This window comes from Mustela nivalis, assembly GCF_964662115.1.
Source record: "Mustela nivalis genome assembly, contig: HAP1_SCAFFOLD_688, whole genome shotgun sequence".
Lineage (NCBI taxonomy): Eukaryota > Metazoa > Chordata > Mammalia > Carnivora > Mustelidae > Mustela > Mustela nivalis.
Genome location: NW_028135975.1, coordinates 283844 through 301157, shown reverse-complemented (window position 1 = coordinate 301157; position 17314 = coordinate 283844). Strand labels below are relative to the sequence as shown.

Sequence of the window (17314 nt, the reverse complement as noted above, 5' to 3'; positions counted from 1 at the left end):
CGGCGCTCGCCGGACACTCCGGGGCTCCGCGGCCTCTCCCGTAGAGTCACCTGCCGGGAAGGGTGTCCTCTTTGCCCCGCGGAGCGTCATCAGGCCTCTGGGCACCGCGCCGTCCGTGCTCGGGCCCGAGTGGGGGCGGTTATGAATGGGAGACTCGTGCAGGTTGTGGGGCTGGAGTCCGAGGACGAGAAAGCGGGAAGCAGTCTCCCTGGCGGGTCCTGTGCCCCCGGGATCCGGCGCCTCGGAGCGCGATTGCCTGGCCGGCCTGTTAGCGGGCAGACGGGCCGGCATCTCAGCGCCTTGGGTCCGGCTCTAGTCCTGGGCGGGAGGGCAGCCGGGTCGGCTTGAGCTCCAACAACCCTACCTGGTGGAGCAGGCGGACTCAGAGCGTTCTCCCAGGCGAGAAACTCATTTCTCCTGGGAACTTAAGAAGGCTGTGTGGCTGGCGATGTTGTTTGTCTCACCTGGAGTCGGACCCACCTGTGCTTGCAGGAGAGGTAAAGGGGCGCGAAAAGGATTCAGCTTTTCAACTGGCTCAAGTCTGAGTTTTAACTTCTGCTGACCAGTTTTGCCTCCCCCAAGCTGAATGTATTTTTCCAGACTTCTTGAAGCCGCCTTCTTAAACCACACAATAATGTGAGTCCATTGCTGACTTAATCTTGTTAGTTCCCATCACTGTTTATTTAGTATTTTAGTAATTCTCTTGAGTCCTTACTTGTGGGATTTGATGCGTTTAAGTTTAAATTACCGGAGGGGGTTAAATTCACAGCGATGACACATAGTGGGATCTGTGCCTTTCTTATAAACTAAGAAATATTGGCACCCCAAGAATTCAACCGACGGAGAAGCCACATGGGTTAGGCCCTGTATGACTCTCCCCACTTGCCTCCATTTTTCCTTGGAAATGCAGGGTTCGGGGCTTGTTTTTTGCTTTTCTTTTTGGTCAGGTTGGAATACTCTGGAATTAAGCATTGCTTGGTAGGCACAGACCCAAAAGGCAAGACTTGAGTCCTCTGACTACTTAACTTGTATGACCTTGGAAAAGCCCTTGCTTTGTGGCCTCAGTTTTCCATCTGGAAAAGGAAGAGATTGAATTAGGACCCTCATAGCCTTCTCTAGGTACAGGATGGCCAGAACCTCGTCAACTGTAGTTACTGATACTGCCTCTCCTGTCCTATCAATAACATAAAATGCATGTCTTGTCTGTTTCACTTAGTTGCTTTTTCAAGTCCAGTACTATGCTTTTGTGGTTGCTGGTTTTACATTTTTTTTTTGCAAAGTAAGCAAGACTCTTGGTGTCTGATCATTGACAACAGGTGTAAAGTGGTTAAAAAAGACTTCTTAGTGGATAAAATTATTTTCCGCTGACGATTAGGTCCACGTTGGCATTCATTAATAACCCAGCTGGCCCACCACCCTCCAAAAGGTGGCTTGAGTGGGAGCACAGAGGTCTTTAGCGTGATGAATAGAAATTGTTCTTTGGTATTGACGGATAAATCACTTACTTAGTTTGAAAACCACACAGAATAGGTTGCTGAATTGGTTATCTTGATATTATGTGTTAATGAGCCACCTTTTTTGTAAAAATCTGTATTTTTAAAGTCCATTTCTCTGTGATAGTTGATTTTTGTCTGACAGTTGAGTAGTAGACTCTAGTTTTCCCAAACTTTTTAAGCTCTAGCCCAAACATGCTGAAACGAGATACTAGGAGAGAAGCCTGGTTATCTGAATATTTTACTGGTGCTCCAGTGATTCTTATCAAACAAATTTAGGACACAGTGTTGCTTCTCAAAATGTGATTGGTGGCCAGTCATTATCAGCCTCATCTGGGAGTTTGTAGTAACTGGCAAGGTTTCTGGTCCCACCTGAGGCCTAGCACATCAGAATGTGTATTTTAACAAGGTTCCCATGTGTTTTCTGTACTTGGTTATGGTTGAGAAGGTCTGAAGAGGCCTTTGGTGACCATGACTAATGCTTGGTGCTGTGCTCCGTCTTTCTAAGAAAAGCTGTCCCTTGTGGCTATTTTGATTGCCTTTATATTATGATAATTCTGTTATTCACCTTTGATATGGGGGGACCTCCAGCTTAAGGGACCTGAGGGCTCATCCTGCTGGTGGATGATCAGGAATTGAGACCCACGCATATGTCACTTAGCAGAACACCTAAGCCATTACTTTCCAGACCTACTGTTTTGTGACCTCCTCAGAGGGACTCAACTCAGGCTGCTGTCTGAATTTAGAACTGAGCTTAGTTGCCTGACAGTTCCACATAGGCCTTGAAGAACTAGTTTGTTATGGCTTGGGTGTCTATGGTATTTGGCATTCACTTGTAAGATTTTCAGAAGGGTTGGTTGAAATGCTCCCTATGAGTGGCTATAGCTCTGATAACTCTTGGAAGGGTTTTGACTTGCGAGTTTTTCATGGGGAGATGGTGGGCGAGTAGAAGGCAGGCCAATTGCTAAGCTGCACTGATACCCTCACTGCCTTTTTCTTCCTTCCTTCCTTCCTTTCTTTTTTTCTTTCTTTTTTTTTTCTTTTTTTGCAAAAGGGAGAACTGATCTCCCAGCTCCCAGACATTGACGTCCCAGTAACCAGGCAGCAGTTCTAGAGAAAGGCTGCAGAGGCTTCACTGATGGTGAGCTCTGGTCTCCTTTCAGGGATATGAGACACCCATCATAAGCTCTGGAGAGTTGCCTTCCACAGAGACCAGCAGAGGAGTGGGCCAACATGAAGTCCAGTCCTGCCATCCAAGCTGCCATTGACCTCACAGCGGGGGCTGCAGGTAATTCCAGGGGAAACCCATCCTCTAGTCTTGGAGTACCTGCTACAAGTGGGATCCAATGAAGGCGTGGTGAAAATATTGCTTTCGTCACTCCCAGAAGGAACATGCTTTCTCCTTGGAGGGAATCCATGTAATTGAAGAGTAATATCGTCTTCTAAGAACGGCAGAAGGTAGAGCAGTTCCCTTACAATAAAACTCTGAGTGTGGGTGCAGGGTGGGAATGTCCTCAGTTCACAGCAGGAAAACCTCACAGCTCCGAGTTGAAGTCCTTTGTCCATTGTCACACAGCTGGCATGTGCAGGTGACGTGGGATGTCACTCTAAGCCTGGCAGTCTTCAGAGCCCTTGTAGTCCAGAATCCTACTATGCCGTCTATCCAGGGAAGTCCTACTTACTGTCCTTATTGCTGCCAAGGCAAGAAAGGAGGACACTCTTTAGAAATGTCTTTGGTAACTGAGGCTGATTTTTGATGGTTTCTAAAGCCCTAAAAAGAAAAGACAGGCCCTAGGATTTGCCAGGGAAGTGTGGGCTGGGCAGGGGCTGAGCCCCAGGGCTGACTGTGGTCTCAAAAGGCACAGATAAATACTCCTGTGCAGCGCTTGCAACACACAGGCCAGTCTTTAGATATATTACCTTTACTCAGCCTGAGAGCAGTAATTAGAAGTCTGTGCGCGGTGACTTGGTTCTCTAGGTTCCTGTGTTATTTTAGCGCCAGAGGAGTAGCGCTGGGATGCTCCTATTTCCCAGAAGAAAACCCTGGTTTACCCTTGCCACTTACACTGATTCGCTTTTTTAAGAAGAAAATTTTTTTTTAATTAACATATAATGCATTATCAGCCCCAGGGGTACAGGTCTGTGAATCGCCAGGTTCTTACACTGACTTTTTTTTTTTTTAAAGATGTTATTTATTTATTTATTTATTTGACAGAGATCACAAGTAGGGAGAGAGGCAGGCAGAGACAGAGGAAGGGAAGCAGGCTTCCCGCTGAGCTCAGAGCCTGATGCGGGGCTCGATCCCAGGACCCTCGGATCATGACCCGAGCAGAAGGCAGAGGCTTTAACCTACTGAGCCACCCAGGTGCCCCTTACACTGACTCTTATAAGGGCCTCAGTTCCTGGGAGTGGAGAGGCCAGAGGGGTGAGTTGCCTGTTTTCCTCCTATCCAGTGGGACCTCCCGGGTCACCAGATTAGGTGCAGCCAAGGGCCACCCTCGTCATCCCATCATTCCCTTAACTTTGAAAAAGAAGTTACAGATTAGAGAACAAAGTATTTTCTCCTGAACCAAAGGTCAATGGAGGTAGGCTAATTGAGAAAGGCTATAGACAGTGCATTACAGACTGATAAGAAGTACAGGAACCAGCTTCCAGTTTAGAGACCACAGGAGTGTCCTGGCCCAGGAGGAGGGGAAACTAAGGGTGGCCTAGGTGTCCATTGGCTTCTTGCCTGCTGAAGGCCTTGGTTCAGTTCCATACAAGCTGCAGCTGGTAACCCATGGCCCAACCAATGGCCCTATGCACCACTCCCACCCCCATGCCAACCCCCAGGCCATATTGGGATGACCCTGACCATGGCAACAGTGGCCCCATTTGCCTGCCTCTGGCACCCTCTTAACGATCCTGCAAATGCTCTGAGTTCAGTTTTTGTCTTTACCGTAGGGTGGTATTTAACTACAGGAGAGATTCTCAGCTTTTGGAATTAAGTGTCTGTCAGTCAGTCTGCCAAAGACGTAGAATCTGTTGTGATCAAATTTTCTTTCTCCTGGAAAGGCATTTCTGTGTGGACAGGTATTTGGGTGCGACTTATGTGCTTTACAGTAAATTTTACAGATACAGATAGCAATTGTATTGTTGGGAGTCTGGTGTGTAAGGCATTGCGGGCATGTTTTTTTTAAATATTACCATGTTTTGGGCCTGTCTACATATGGCCTTTAATTCTCCTGATAAGTAGTTGGGATTTTTTCCTGCCCTGGTCTCAGGGGATCACCCATCACTGCTGTAGCATGGCCCTGCAGCATCTGACTTTGGGGGACAACAGGCTCCTTGGCAGGGGTCCATGCCAGGTGGACCTGGCCGGTGAGGGGTGAGAGGTGAGGGACTCTGGCTGGCAGGGGAGGCTTGTGTTAGTGACCTGAGAACTTCTACTTGGACGCGCTTGGCATGCAAACGGGAAGCCATAGCCCCACTTTGGATGGGTGGCAGTCCCCCAGTGTGGAGCTAGGAGGGCCTGCAGAGACCTTTGGATCTGATGCTCACTGTATAGTGTAAAGGACACCCTGAGAGGCCGAGTGCATTTGCCCATGATTGTGCAGCTAGATGGTGTCCAGACAGGGCTAGGACGTTGGTTCCTTGGTTCCCTGACTGGTGCTGTTGTTGTCTTTGTTTTAAAACTCCATAATGGTGGCTCCGTAGCTCAGGGGTTAGAGCACTGGTCTCGTAAAACTCCATAATGGGCAATGGCCCTCCTGGGGGTGGAGGTTAATCTCAAGCCTCTGCTGCCAGCTGTCTGGATTGGGACATTGGGCCTCGTGGACTGAGGTGATCTCGGTGTAGTATACACATGTTCTTTTCCGTGTCCCTCCTTTTCTTTGAAATAGACCTCCCCCATCCAGCAGGTTTTTGGTCTAGTTCATCTGCTATAAAATGCTGGGAAGCTGGCACTACCTGTCTGCTAGTGTAGGAGAAATTCCAGAAATTCCAAGCAGCTAGGATGGGGGAGGATTTGAAGAAGATAGGTCACTGTATAATGTTGAAATGAGACAGTGTGGAGCTCAAAAGTTAAATTCCTTCATAGGAACCTTGGTATCCCTTTAAAATATGGTAGGTTTTTTTTCTTCTTTCTTTTTTTAAAAATTTTTTAAATACAGTAGTGTTTTGACAACTATGACCCGCCCCTTGCTTTGATATTGTTGCTGTATGCCTTAAGTAGCCTAGCTTCTCACTGTGACCCAGATCATTGATGTTTGTCCTCTCGTGCCAAAATTCATGATTCTCCTGGCCCTTTGGATGTCTTCTTTGGAATAATGTCTATTCAGGTCATCTGCCCATTTTTAAATCAGAATGTTTAGGTATTTGTTGTTATTGTTGTTGTTTGATGTTGACTTACAGAAGTTCCTTATATATTTTTAATATTAACCCCTGGTCAGATGCATCATCTGCAAATATCGTCTCCTGATGCATCATTTGGAAATATCCCCTCCCATTCAGTAGGTTGTCTTTTTGTTTTGTTGATGGTTTCATTCACTCTGCAGAAGAGTTTTATTTTAGTGTAGTCCCAATAGTTTGCTTTTTTTTTTCCCTCACTTCAGGAAACCTATCTAGAAAAACGTTGCTAGGCCCATGTCAGAAGTCTTACTGCCTATGTTTTCTTTAGTTTTTTGTTTGCTTTATGTTCAGTTTTATGCAATTTTATTGTTTCATATCTCACATTAGGACTTTAATCCATTTTGAGTTTTTTATTGTGGATGGTGAGAAAAAGTTTCATTCTTTTGGATGTAGCTGTTCAGTTTTCCCAATACCATTGAGAGAGGAGACTGTCTTTTTCACCATTGCATATGGCTTCTTCTTCTTTGTGGAGTAATTGACCCTGTAAGTGTGGGTTTTTTCCTGAAACTTTTTATTTATTTATTTTTAAAGCTTTTATTTATTTGACAGAGATGACAAGTAGGCAGAGAGGCAGGTAGAGAAAGAGGGAGGCAGGCTCCCCACTGAGCAGAGAGCCTGATGTGGGGCTTGATCCCAGGCCCCTGGTTTCATGACCTGAGCCAAAGGCAGAGGATTAACCTACTGAGCCTGCCAGGCACCCCTGAAACTTTTTTTTTTTTAAAGATTTTATTTATTTGGGGCGCATGCGTGGCTCAGTGGGTTAAAGCCTCTGCTTTCCGCTTGGGTCATGGATCCGGGGTCCTGGGATCGAGCGCAGCATCCGGCTCTCTGCTCAGTGGCGAGCCTGTTTCCTCCTCTCTCTCTCTGCCTGCTTCTCTGCCTACTTGTGATCTCTGTCTGTGAAATGAATGGATAAAATCTTAAAAGAAAAAACAAAAATCTTATTTATTTGACAGAGACGACAAGCAGGGGGCAGTGGCAAGGAGAGGGCAAAGGAGCTTCCCCACAGAACAGAGGAAGCCTGATATGAGACTCAATCCCAGGACCCCGGAACCATAACCTGAGCTGAAGGCAATCACCCCACAAACTGAGACACCCAGGTGCTCAGTGTGAGTTTATTTCTGGGCCTCTGTTCTGTGCTTTTCATGTATGTGTCTCTTTCTGTGGCACTACTGTACTGTTTTGATTACTACTGCTTTGTAGTGTTTATTTTTTTTTGGAAGGAAAAGGTTTAATTTAAAGATTCAAGATTCACATCAATATTAATGATAAAGTTACCTTTCTCTTGATAAGAGCTCAACTTTTGCCTTTCTCATTTTAACATTTCTTGCCATATTTTTTCCTGTGTTTTTCTGTTACTTTCACCCCATCTCTTCCTGTCTATTGTCCTATTGATGCATTCCCTCCCTCTCCCCAGTAGTTTACACTCGATCTTTAGCAAAAGGCCAAGAAGTGATCCCCAGTAGTTTAGAATCTATACTTATACATAAGCTACAATGATTAAATTCATTTTAACACACTCTTTAACTTTACCAACATTTAGGTAGTATCCGTAACCCTTCTTTTCCTATATGCCCCAAGAGCACTGTTAGCTGTTCATCTTCCTGAGTAGAAATGTGGCATTTTATTTTCCTGTTTTCCTTTTTTGATGTGGGAGAAAGATAATCTACATTGTGTGTATGTGTTTATAGTCACCCTAGATTGCTAAAGTATATCCTCCAGTGATTCTTTCAAAGAGGGTATGCAAGAAACAAACTGTGAATTCTTTCATATCAAAAAATGTCTTTGTTTTACCTTCAAAATAAAATGCCACTTTGGCTGGATGTAGGATTCGAGGTTTAAATGTTTTCCCCTGCAGAAATTTTGTGTTACTGCCCCATTTCCTTCTAGCATCTATAGTGTCCAGTAAGTCTGCTGTCAGTCTGATTCTTGTTCCTTTGTAGGTTCACGCTCCTCTTTATGGAAGATTTTATGATTTTTTTAATCCTTGGAATTCGCAGATTCCTAGGAGTCTCTATTCATCAATCTTACTGAGTACTTGGTAAGCACTGACAGTCTCAAGACTTGAATTTTTCTGGGCACCTGGGTGGCTCAGTTGGTTAAGCAACTGCCTTTGGCTCAAGTCATGATCCTGGAGTCCTGGGATCCAGTCCCACGTCCCGCTCCCTTCTCAGAGCGTGGTCTGCTTCTCTCTCTGACCCTCCCCCCTCTCATGCATTCTCTCTCTCTCTCTCTCTCTCTCATAAATAAATAAAATCTTAGAAAAAAAGACTTGAATCTTTCTTTAGCTCTGGGAAGTTTTCTTCAATTATTAATTATTTCCTCTGCTTCATTCCCTTTATTATCTTTTTCTGGAATTCCTGTCAAATGGATGTTGGAGCTTCTGGATCTCTCCTCTATATCTGGATCTTTCTTTATTATCTCTTTGGCCCTTTGCATTGTAACCTTAGAACATTCTTCAAGTTGATCTTCTAGATCATTCCTTGTCTCTTCAAGTATGTCTCTTCTGCTATTCAGAGCATCTATGGAGTTCTTTATTTCCAAGACAGCTGGATGATAATCTTTAATATTTCTAATCCCCTCTTTTATCTCTTTGAAGTTATTAATTCACTTCTTCTAAAATTTTTTTCTCTTATATTACCTGTTTCTTTAGTTGTTGGCACCTTTGTTTGCAGAATTTTGTGTCTGTTTTCCTTCAAACTATAGTGATTCCTGATGGGCGTCAGGTGATTCCTCATGGGAGTACTCAAATTTGTACATAAATGCCTATTCTGCTTACCAGAACTTATCTCTAGTGACTTTGAGGGAGAGGCCAAACACAAGGTTAGACAGACTGTCCCAATTCCTTGATATGTCAGCATATCTGTTTCCTCTTTATTCTGGAGTTTTTGTTCCATCCAACGTTTCACCAATTTTCATCTAAGTCCCAAGCCACATAATTTTAGGCAATTTCTTTAAGTCCATTGGAGGCGTCTCTTTTCTCAGTCAGGAAGGCAAGTCTTTACATGTTCTACTTCAGAGTCCTCTCCTTCGTCCCCCTATAAACCTACTTCCGTTTCCGACCCTGAACTTTCTTTCTCCTCTGGCTCAGAATCTTCTACTTCTTTAGTTACAATAATCTCCAAGGCATCTTTGGTCATTTCCTCAACTCCATGCTTCATATTTACCACAGTATGGCATTGGAAGATGGAATCCTTTCCTCACATTATTCCAAAGCCACCTCTTTTCCCTTCTTCCGCGCCTTCAAGCCTCCTTCCTCCCTCCTCTTCTAACTCTGAGCCCTCTTCCTCTCAAGGGTTTCTTTTTCCTTCCAACTGAAGATCCTTCCTCCTGAGTCTCTGAGTTCTTCAGCTCCTCTGCCCAGCAACCTTTAACTCTTTAACAAATAGCTCAAGCCATCACCAGTTTCCTCCCCAGTTCCATGCTTTGAGTTTACTAGTTTTATCTACTTTTTCTTGAATTTGTATCTTCCTCCTTCCTTTTTTCATTTTGTGGGAGTGTATCTTTCAGTAATTCTTTCATAAATGATCTCTGGCTGGTAAATTTGATGAGTCTTTACATATCAGAAAAGGCCCTTCACCACCCTTAAGGCCTAAATGCTCATTTAACTGGATATAGAATTTAAATTCAAAATCACTTTCCCTTAGAATGTTGAAGACATTAACTCCATTGCTTACTAATATTCAGTGTTGCTGATGAAAAGTCTGCTGCCAATGCAAGTCTTGCTCCTTCATCTTCTCTGGAGGTTTGTAGAATATTTGCTTTATTCTTTAAACTGAGAGGGATTTTTTCCCCCATCTTTGCTTTGACCAGTTCGTCCTCTTCAATGTCTCTCTTCTCTCCTGTTTCTTCTGTTGGATGCTCTGTCTCTGCGTCCCTCAACTGTATTGCTTATGGCTTCTTTTCCACTTCCCATGACTTTGTGTTTTTGTGATTCATCATGGGGCAATTTCTTGCCTTGGTTTGTCTTGTATGCTTTAGCTTCATCTAATTTGCTAGTTACTTCTTTTCTTCTAAAAATCAAATTTTCAATATCCTCAACTATTTTAGAGTGTGCTGCTTCTGTTTTCTTAATCCTGTTTTTTATGTGACTATATCTTTTATTTGTTACTACTCCTTTTTGGTATGAGAATTCTTTGGATTTTTCATTCTAAAGTTTCCTTCAGGTCCTATTTTAAAAAGGATTTTAAGTTATTTACTTGAAAAAGAGAATGAGTGCAAGTGTGAGTGCAAACAGTGGGGGGAGAGGCAAGAGGGGCAGAGAGAGGGAGGGAGAAGCAGGCTCTCTGCTGAGCAGGGAGTCGGATGTGGGCTTGGATCCCAGGACCCTGAGGTCATGACCTGAGCTGAAGGCAGATGCTTAACTGAGTCACCCAGGCACCCCTCCTTCAGGTCATTTTTAAGAAATTGTCTTATCTTTTCTACCACTAAGTCCAGGTTTTCCATCAAGCCTTTAAACTTCCTCATGATAACTATTGACATGTCTCTGCATTTTCAGTCTAATACCTGAGCCATCTTCTGGTCAGTTTCTGTCAACCGAATTCTTTCCCTATGGTGATATTTTCCTATTTCTTTGTGAAAGTCTAGTAATTCCTTCCTTCCTTTCTTTCTCTCAAGATTTTACTTTTAAGCAATCTTTTTTCCCAATGTAGGGCTCGAACTTCCAACCCTGGGATCCAGAGTTGCATGCTCTTCTGACAGCCAACCGGGCATGCCATGTCTAGCGATTTCTGACTGTACATGAGACACTGTTGATAAGTATTCACAACAGAAGTATTTTATTTTTCTAAAGAGTAATTTTTGTTTTTTCCGGCCTGCTAAACTCTCCCAAACTAAAAAATATTATATACATCTATATATACATATCATCCAGTGAGAGTCTTCATCTTCAAGGAAGTTATTTGCAGAGCAGTATTTGTCTTCAGCACAACTGTGTCTCAGTGCCTCAAAAAGGGATCCAGCCTGAGGACACATACACACGCTCGCCTGCACGCGCGCCAAAGGCTTTGTAGTATATCTAGAAATCTGGGATTGCAATACCTCTATCTTTGTTGTTCTCAAGATTGCTTTGGCTACTCAAGAACATTTGTACTTCCATACAAATTTTAGGATTATTTGTCTATTCTTTGAAAAATGCTGGTGGTATTTTGGTAGGGATTGCTTTGAATCCATTGATTTGCTTTGGGTAACATGGACATTTTAACAATGTTTGTTCTTCCAATTCATAATCATGGTAAAATGTTCCATTTGTGCTGTCTTCAATCTCTTTATCATTGCTGTATAAGTTGTAGAAAACAGGTCTTTTACCTCCTTGGTTAAGTTTATTCCCAAGTCTTTTATTCTTTTTGTTGCAATTATAAGTGGGATTGTCTTCTTAATTTCTTTTTCTGCTACTTTGTTATTAGTGTAACAGAAATGCAGTAGATTTCTGTATATTTTATATCCTCCAAATTACTTCATTTATCAGTATTTATTTATTTGACAGAGAGAGACATGTGGCAAGAGACAGAACACAGCAGGGGAATGGGAGGGGAAGAAGCAGGCTTCCCTGCCGAGCAAAGAGCCTGATATGGGTCTGGATCCCGGGACCCTGGGGTCATGACCTGAGCCAAAGGCAGATGCTTAATGACTGAGGCACCCAGGCATCCTCTTCATTTATCAGTTCTGATACTTTTTGTTTTTGTTGTTGTTGTTGTTTGTGAAGTCTTCTTTTTGTGAAGTTCTTTTTTGTAAAGTTTTCTTTATTTAAAGTAGACTTCATGTCCACTGTGGTAAACAATGAGGTGCTTGAATTCATGACCATGAGCTTAAGACCTGAGCTGATAGCAAGAGTTGGATGCTTAATCAGCTGAGCCACCCAGGTGCCCCTAAGGTTTTCTGTATGTATTATCATGTCCTGTGAAGATAGTGACAGCATAACTTCTTCCTCACCAATTTGAATGTGCTGCTTCCAGTTGGTGACCAGAGAAGAATTAGGCACAAACTAGTCAGCTGCAAAAGACTGGGAGCAGGGGACAATGGTCGAAAAGGACTGCTGCCCCGAGCAACTCCACAGTCTCACTTTTATTGGATAGAAAATAATAGCCAACAGGATTGATGAAGGTCAAAGGTTAATCTTGTCTTGCAGACTAGCAAGAAGGAGGATAAAGTTTATAGTTAACCAAACACATTCATAGGACTCCTCTAACTAACAAGGGTGCTTCTGGGAAGAGAAAGGAGTGACAATGGATAAGGGAAGCAGGCGTTTTCATTCCCCCCTGAGCTGACTGGGCTTTCCTGGGTGCTCCGCTTCCCTGACGCAGGCGACATTCAGCCCTGGGCGGGCCTGGTGTTCCTGACTGCCTGGCTTCCGTGAAGGGGCGGCCTTCCACCCTGAGCGAGCCCGGCATCCCCAGCTGCCCAGCTTCGTGGTCTTATATTATCCTTCTCCCCAAAGACCTGTTGTCAGTATATGTATTTCTTAAGGCCATATCTAAATGTGCTTGGTAACTAGTAAAATCCTCCAGGGGTTACAGTTTAAGTAACAAATTGTTCTGAGGGGCAGCAGCATGAATGCCTTGTATTTCTCGTGTGATTGCTGTGGCTAGGACTTCTAGTACCATGTTAAATAAGTGGTGAATATGGACATCTCTGTCTTGTCTCTAATCATAGAGGGAGAACTGTCAGCTTTTCCCCATTGAGTGTGATGTTAGCTGTGGGTTTATTATGCTGAGGTGTGTTCCCTCTAAACCTACTCTGCTGAAATCCATCCATTTCATGGTGTACTTTGTCAAATGATTCTCTGTATTTGAGATGTTTATGGCTTTTGTCCTCTTGCTAATTGGTGCATTCCACTGATCAATTTCAGAAAATTGAAACCACCGTTGCATCCCTGGAATAAAGCCTGTTTGATCTTGCTGAAGGATTTTCTTTCCTGTATTGTTGAATGCCATTTGCTGTTATTTTATTGAGGGGGATTTTTGCAACTGTGTTCATCAGACAAGTTAGCTTGTAATTTTTTTTTGTACTGTCTTCACTTTTGAGGTCAAAATAGTGCTGGCCTCCTAGAATGAATTTGGAAGTTTTCTACTTTTTTTGGAATGCTGTTTGAAGGATAGGGATTAACTCTCCTTTATGTTTCATAGAATTCACCTGTGAATCCATCTAGTCCAATTTCGTTTGTTGGGAGGTTTTTTTTTTTTTTTGATTACTGATTCAATGTCATTATTAGTAATTGGTTCAAATTTTTTTTCTTTTACTTTATTTTTCCTTTAGATTTTATCTATTTACTGAGCATAAGCAGGGGGATCAGCAGACAGAGGGAGAGGGAGAAGCAGTCTCCCCACTGAGCAGGAGCCCAATGAGGGGCTCGACCCAAGACTCTGGGATCATGACCTGAGCTATCCAGGTGCCTGACGGGGCAGCTCTTTGACACCTTGAAAGTGAAGATGCAGACATTCCCTGACCTGTACCGGGGCCTCACCGACTGCTGCCTGAAGACCTACTCCCAGGTGGGCTTCCGCGGCTTCTACAAGGGGACCAGCCCAGCGCTGATCGCCAACATCGCCGAGAACTCGGTCCTCTTCATGTGCTACAGCTTCTGCCAACAGGTGGTGCGGGAGGTGGTTGGATTGGAGAAGCAGGCCAGGCTGAGGTGAATTGTGGGCACTAACACTTTCTTCCTTTGTTTAGAAAGAAAATGTTGTTGCCCAGTCAAAATTTTTATGATACCTTATGGGAAGAGTGTTTCCTTTTTTAAAATAACCACATTGTTTCTGATTGTGAAGTTGTCATGTAAAACTTGCAGAAGACTGGTCAGTAATGCACCGTGAATAAGGAGGTGCCCTTACGTGCTGGTGTTCTTCAGGAAGATGCTTTTCAGATGCCCTGGTGGTACTGCTTCTCTTGTGGGCACCAGGGCTAGACGGGAGCCACAGGTGCAACTTGTGAGCCGAGCTTTGGGTTCCCCTTCATCAGAGTGCAGAGGACTGGAAGAAGCTGCCTGAGCCAGAAAGGCTGGAGAGCAACTTGGAATTTTAGGAGGAGCTGGAAGCGTCTGTGAAGATGCGGATGGACTGACTGTTTGGCCAAGTCGGCCCAAACATCAGACTTCAGCTTGTGCCGCGTCCTCCCTTGCATATTTATTTACACAGAGACCATAGAGGATTCAGGAACCACTGGCCATGTGTAGCACTCCCTTTTTTGAAGGTTGATTTATTTTAAATCATTGAAAATTGTATCAGGATAATGGTTGGGCAGATAGCTGTATGGGTTGTTTCGGTAGGAACTGGAAACGCATTTGCAACTCCGGTCCCACCCGACTGTAGGCCCCTTCTGTACAGAAGTGTTCTCTGGAGATGCCTAGTGATCTCAAAGACGTGCCCTTTTGTAAGCAGGGTTTTTTCTTCACGGATGGAACGTGTTTTTTAAAGGCATGGGACTGGATGGAATCACCCAGGGAGATAGCATTATGGTTTCCAGAACCTTCTGGCACAGAAGTGTTATGAAGAGGAAAAGGAAGTAAAGCAATAAGCAGGAGAGAAACCAGGAGAGTGTGGGATCTCATGCTAGAGACTGACAGAACACTGTAGCGACTGTCACTCTTCCTGCTAGAGGGGGACACTTTCTCTGGGACAAGATGGGACGTTTAGGTCCCCTGCAACATTCCCAGAGAAGGATGCCTTATGGAGAAGATGGAGGTAGGAAGTAGCCACATGAGGTCCTGGAGGAAGTCCTACAGCCAAGAAGCCATTCTGTTTCATGTGTTCTCACCCCGTACCCTCCTCTCCCGTCCTGGTGAGGCAAGAGGGAGCTGCGTCTTCATCCCACAGAATGGCGTTTGCTTATTACCTGGCAGGGAAACACTACCTTAGAGTTGATGGAGCTGGGGCACCCACACCTGTCCTGTTTTATTCATCCCTCCTCATGATCCTATGAGAGCAGCAGAGCTCTCCCTGCTGTTTTTTTTTTAAAGATGGGGATTCCAACTTGCAGATACTGGCTTAGGATCCTATTACTTGAGCTCATAACTGAGCACAGGACCCAGAGCTGTGTCTTACGAGTCCCCATCCAGAACTCTTGCCGTAAGACCAGAGTCGGGACTCTAGACTGTGGTAGGGGTCAGGTCTAGAGGAAGGCGTGGTCAGTAGAGGCAATGAAAGGAAAGCACTGCTTGGAAGAGCCTGCTATGAATTTCAGCAATGATACCGTAAATATTTGCATGTCCTTGGCTTGAATGCCACCCCGAGTAGAGTTCTCCTTTGACCTTTGTCCACATGGGGTCCTAACACAGCAGGAGGGTTCAGGTACAGGTTTGTTGAATGGGAGATAACCAGCTGATTCTTACCAAATCCCATCCTGTGCCTGCTGCGGTTTCAGTTCTGGGTCTAACGCCTCTCCTGCAGGTGCAGCCTGGGGCCTCGTGTGCCTCACTGGGCGCCCAGGTAGCGGAGAGGACTCAAAGTCCACTGCAGGTGTGCTTTGACCTTGCTGTTGCACTAGAACAGCGTGCTCATACTCAGGCCCCCGACTCTTAGGCTGAAGGGCTTCCACACCCATCGATGCCATCTTTGTTCCCGCAAACCTGGCCGTTCTGGCTGCTGGTCAGCAAATTGAGAAAGGGTGCCCGAGGGAAATGAAGTGCATGTGCTCGGTCTGTTAGGCTTTTGCTCACGGTTTGGGGAAAGCTTGGGAGAGGATCTCTGTAGTCGGGGAGGTGGTCGCTTCACGGGGGTGTGGCGTCCTGGTGGTTAGGTGACTCAGGCTGCTGGCTTGACAGGTGAGAGTCAGGTAGCCAGTCATTCTGTGAGCAGCTCACTCTTCCTGCCCAGTCCCAGGTGCCAGCAGAGCTCTTGTGACCAAACACTCCGGGGCTGGAAGGGATCTTATTTTCTGACCCTTGTGAACGCTAAGAGAATTCCTGACAGTTGATCTCTCAGACTTTTCCCTGTATTTTTGAACTCTGATGGGACCTCGCTTTCACAGCCCTGCTGGTGACTGTGGCTGGTGGTACCAGACCCTCCTGTGGTGAAATGAATGCTTGTGTTCCCTGCATTTGCTTCTCCGTTTAGATTCCCGGTGTAGCCATTTTACCTCCAGCCCTGGAGCTTGCTGACCCCTCCTTCACCCCCTCCTCCCCTGTCCTTGCTCCTGCTGCCCTCTGTGGCTGAGGTCAGGAGTTCGTTGCAATGAGCAGCTTTTGGTTAAAGATTTATTCTGAGCTTTCATCTGCAACAGTTACTTTGTACATGTGGTTGTTCCAGGTTGGATTTGGGGCATGCAGGGATGGCCCCAGAACCTCGCTTTATGAAGCTTAGTGGCAGATATGCCGAAGTATCGTGATGGTGTGTCTTTGGGGTGGTGGCTTCTGCATAGAGGCTTAGGCGTGGGGGATACATTCCGTGTGTGTCGCCATGACTATGACTAATAAAAGGAGCTAGATCTTGCAGTCAGGCAGATCCAGGTCTGAATCCTAGCATTGCCACATGGTAGTGGTGTGACTTCAGGTACATTAGGTATTCTTTTTTTTTTTTTTTTAAAGATTTTATTTATTTATTTGACAGAGAGAGATCACAAGCAGGTAGAGAGGCAGGCAGAGAGAGAGGAAGGGAGGCAGGCTCCCCGCCGAGCAGAGAGCCTGAAGCGGGACTCGATCTCAGGACCCTGAGATCATGACCTGAGCCGAAGGCAGAGGCTTTAACCCACTGAGCCAAACAGGCACCCCTTCCTAAGGTAGTTTTAAGGAAAGTTAATTGTTGGTTCCAAAAACTTAAGCGAATGGACACCTTGCACAAAGGTAAGTATCGGTTGACAATATTTTAGGTGTGGCTATATACTCCTGGCCTACACAGGGGTATATGGTACCTTGGGGTTAAGACTTGGTTCAGAAGGCAGGCCAGTCCCGTTGAGTTGGATCACTGTGTTACATTCCCATTATAGAATAGGAGCTGAGTTGTATGAAGGACCTAGATAATGACTGATGCCTGCTAAAACCTTCTGAAATGCTTTTGATCACCGGGGGGTTTGATTCTTCACTGGTCCAAGGGAAATCACCTGCTGAGAGCACTGTGAAGATAAAACACACCAAAGATGTGGTTTCTGCTGCTGTTTTCCTGACAGAGAAGGCCTGCCATGGCGCATACCGTCAGGAAGAGGGGTCTAGACAGAAAGGATCCTGCATTACTACTGCTCCAGGGCTCTGATCAGCCTGAAATATAAGTTCTTGCCTACTTACTTTCTAAGAACTAAATCCTCAGTGCTTCTTGCCCTGTAGAGTTTCTAAGAATTTCCTTTGTCTTGCCTTCAAGTAACATCTACTCCCTTACTACTTCACTGCACTAACACAAAGCGAAAAGACCGTAAGCATTGAACAGATTCCTTCTATACCCACCCGTTCGAAAGAAAGGTAGAGGAGGGTAGGCACAGAAGGAGGTAGAGGAGTGGGCGAATACGAG

General features: G+C 44.9%; 1 pseudogene across 1 annotated transcript in view; it reads left to right on the top strand.

The window, feature by feature from the left end:
- LOC309857389 (mitochondrial ornithine transporter 1-like) overlaps positions 1–17314 on the top strand; it is a 182981-nt pseudogene that overhangs the window by 234 nt on the left and 165433 nt on the right. Inside the window, exons 2-4 of the transcript XR_014316499.1 lie at positions 2657–2781; positions 13137–13207; positions 13262–13515. The product of XR_014316499.1 is annotated as a mitochondrial ornithine transporter 1-like (transcript). The remainder of the gene's footprint in view (positions 1–2656; positions 2782–13136; positions 13208–13261; positions 13516–17314) is intronic.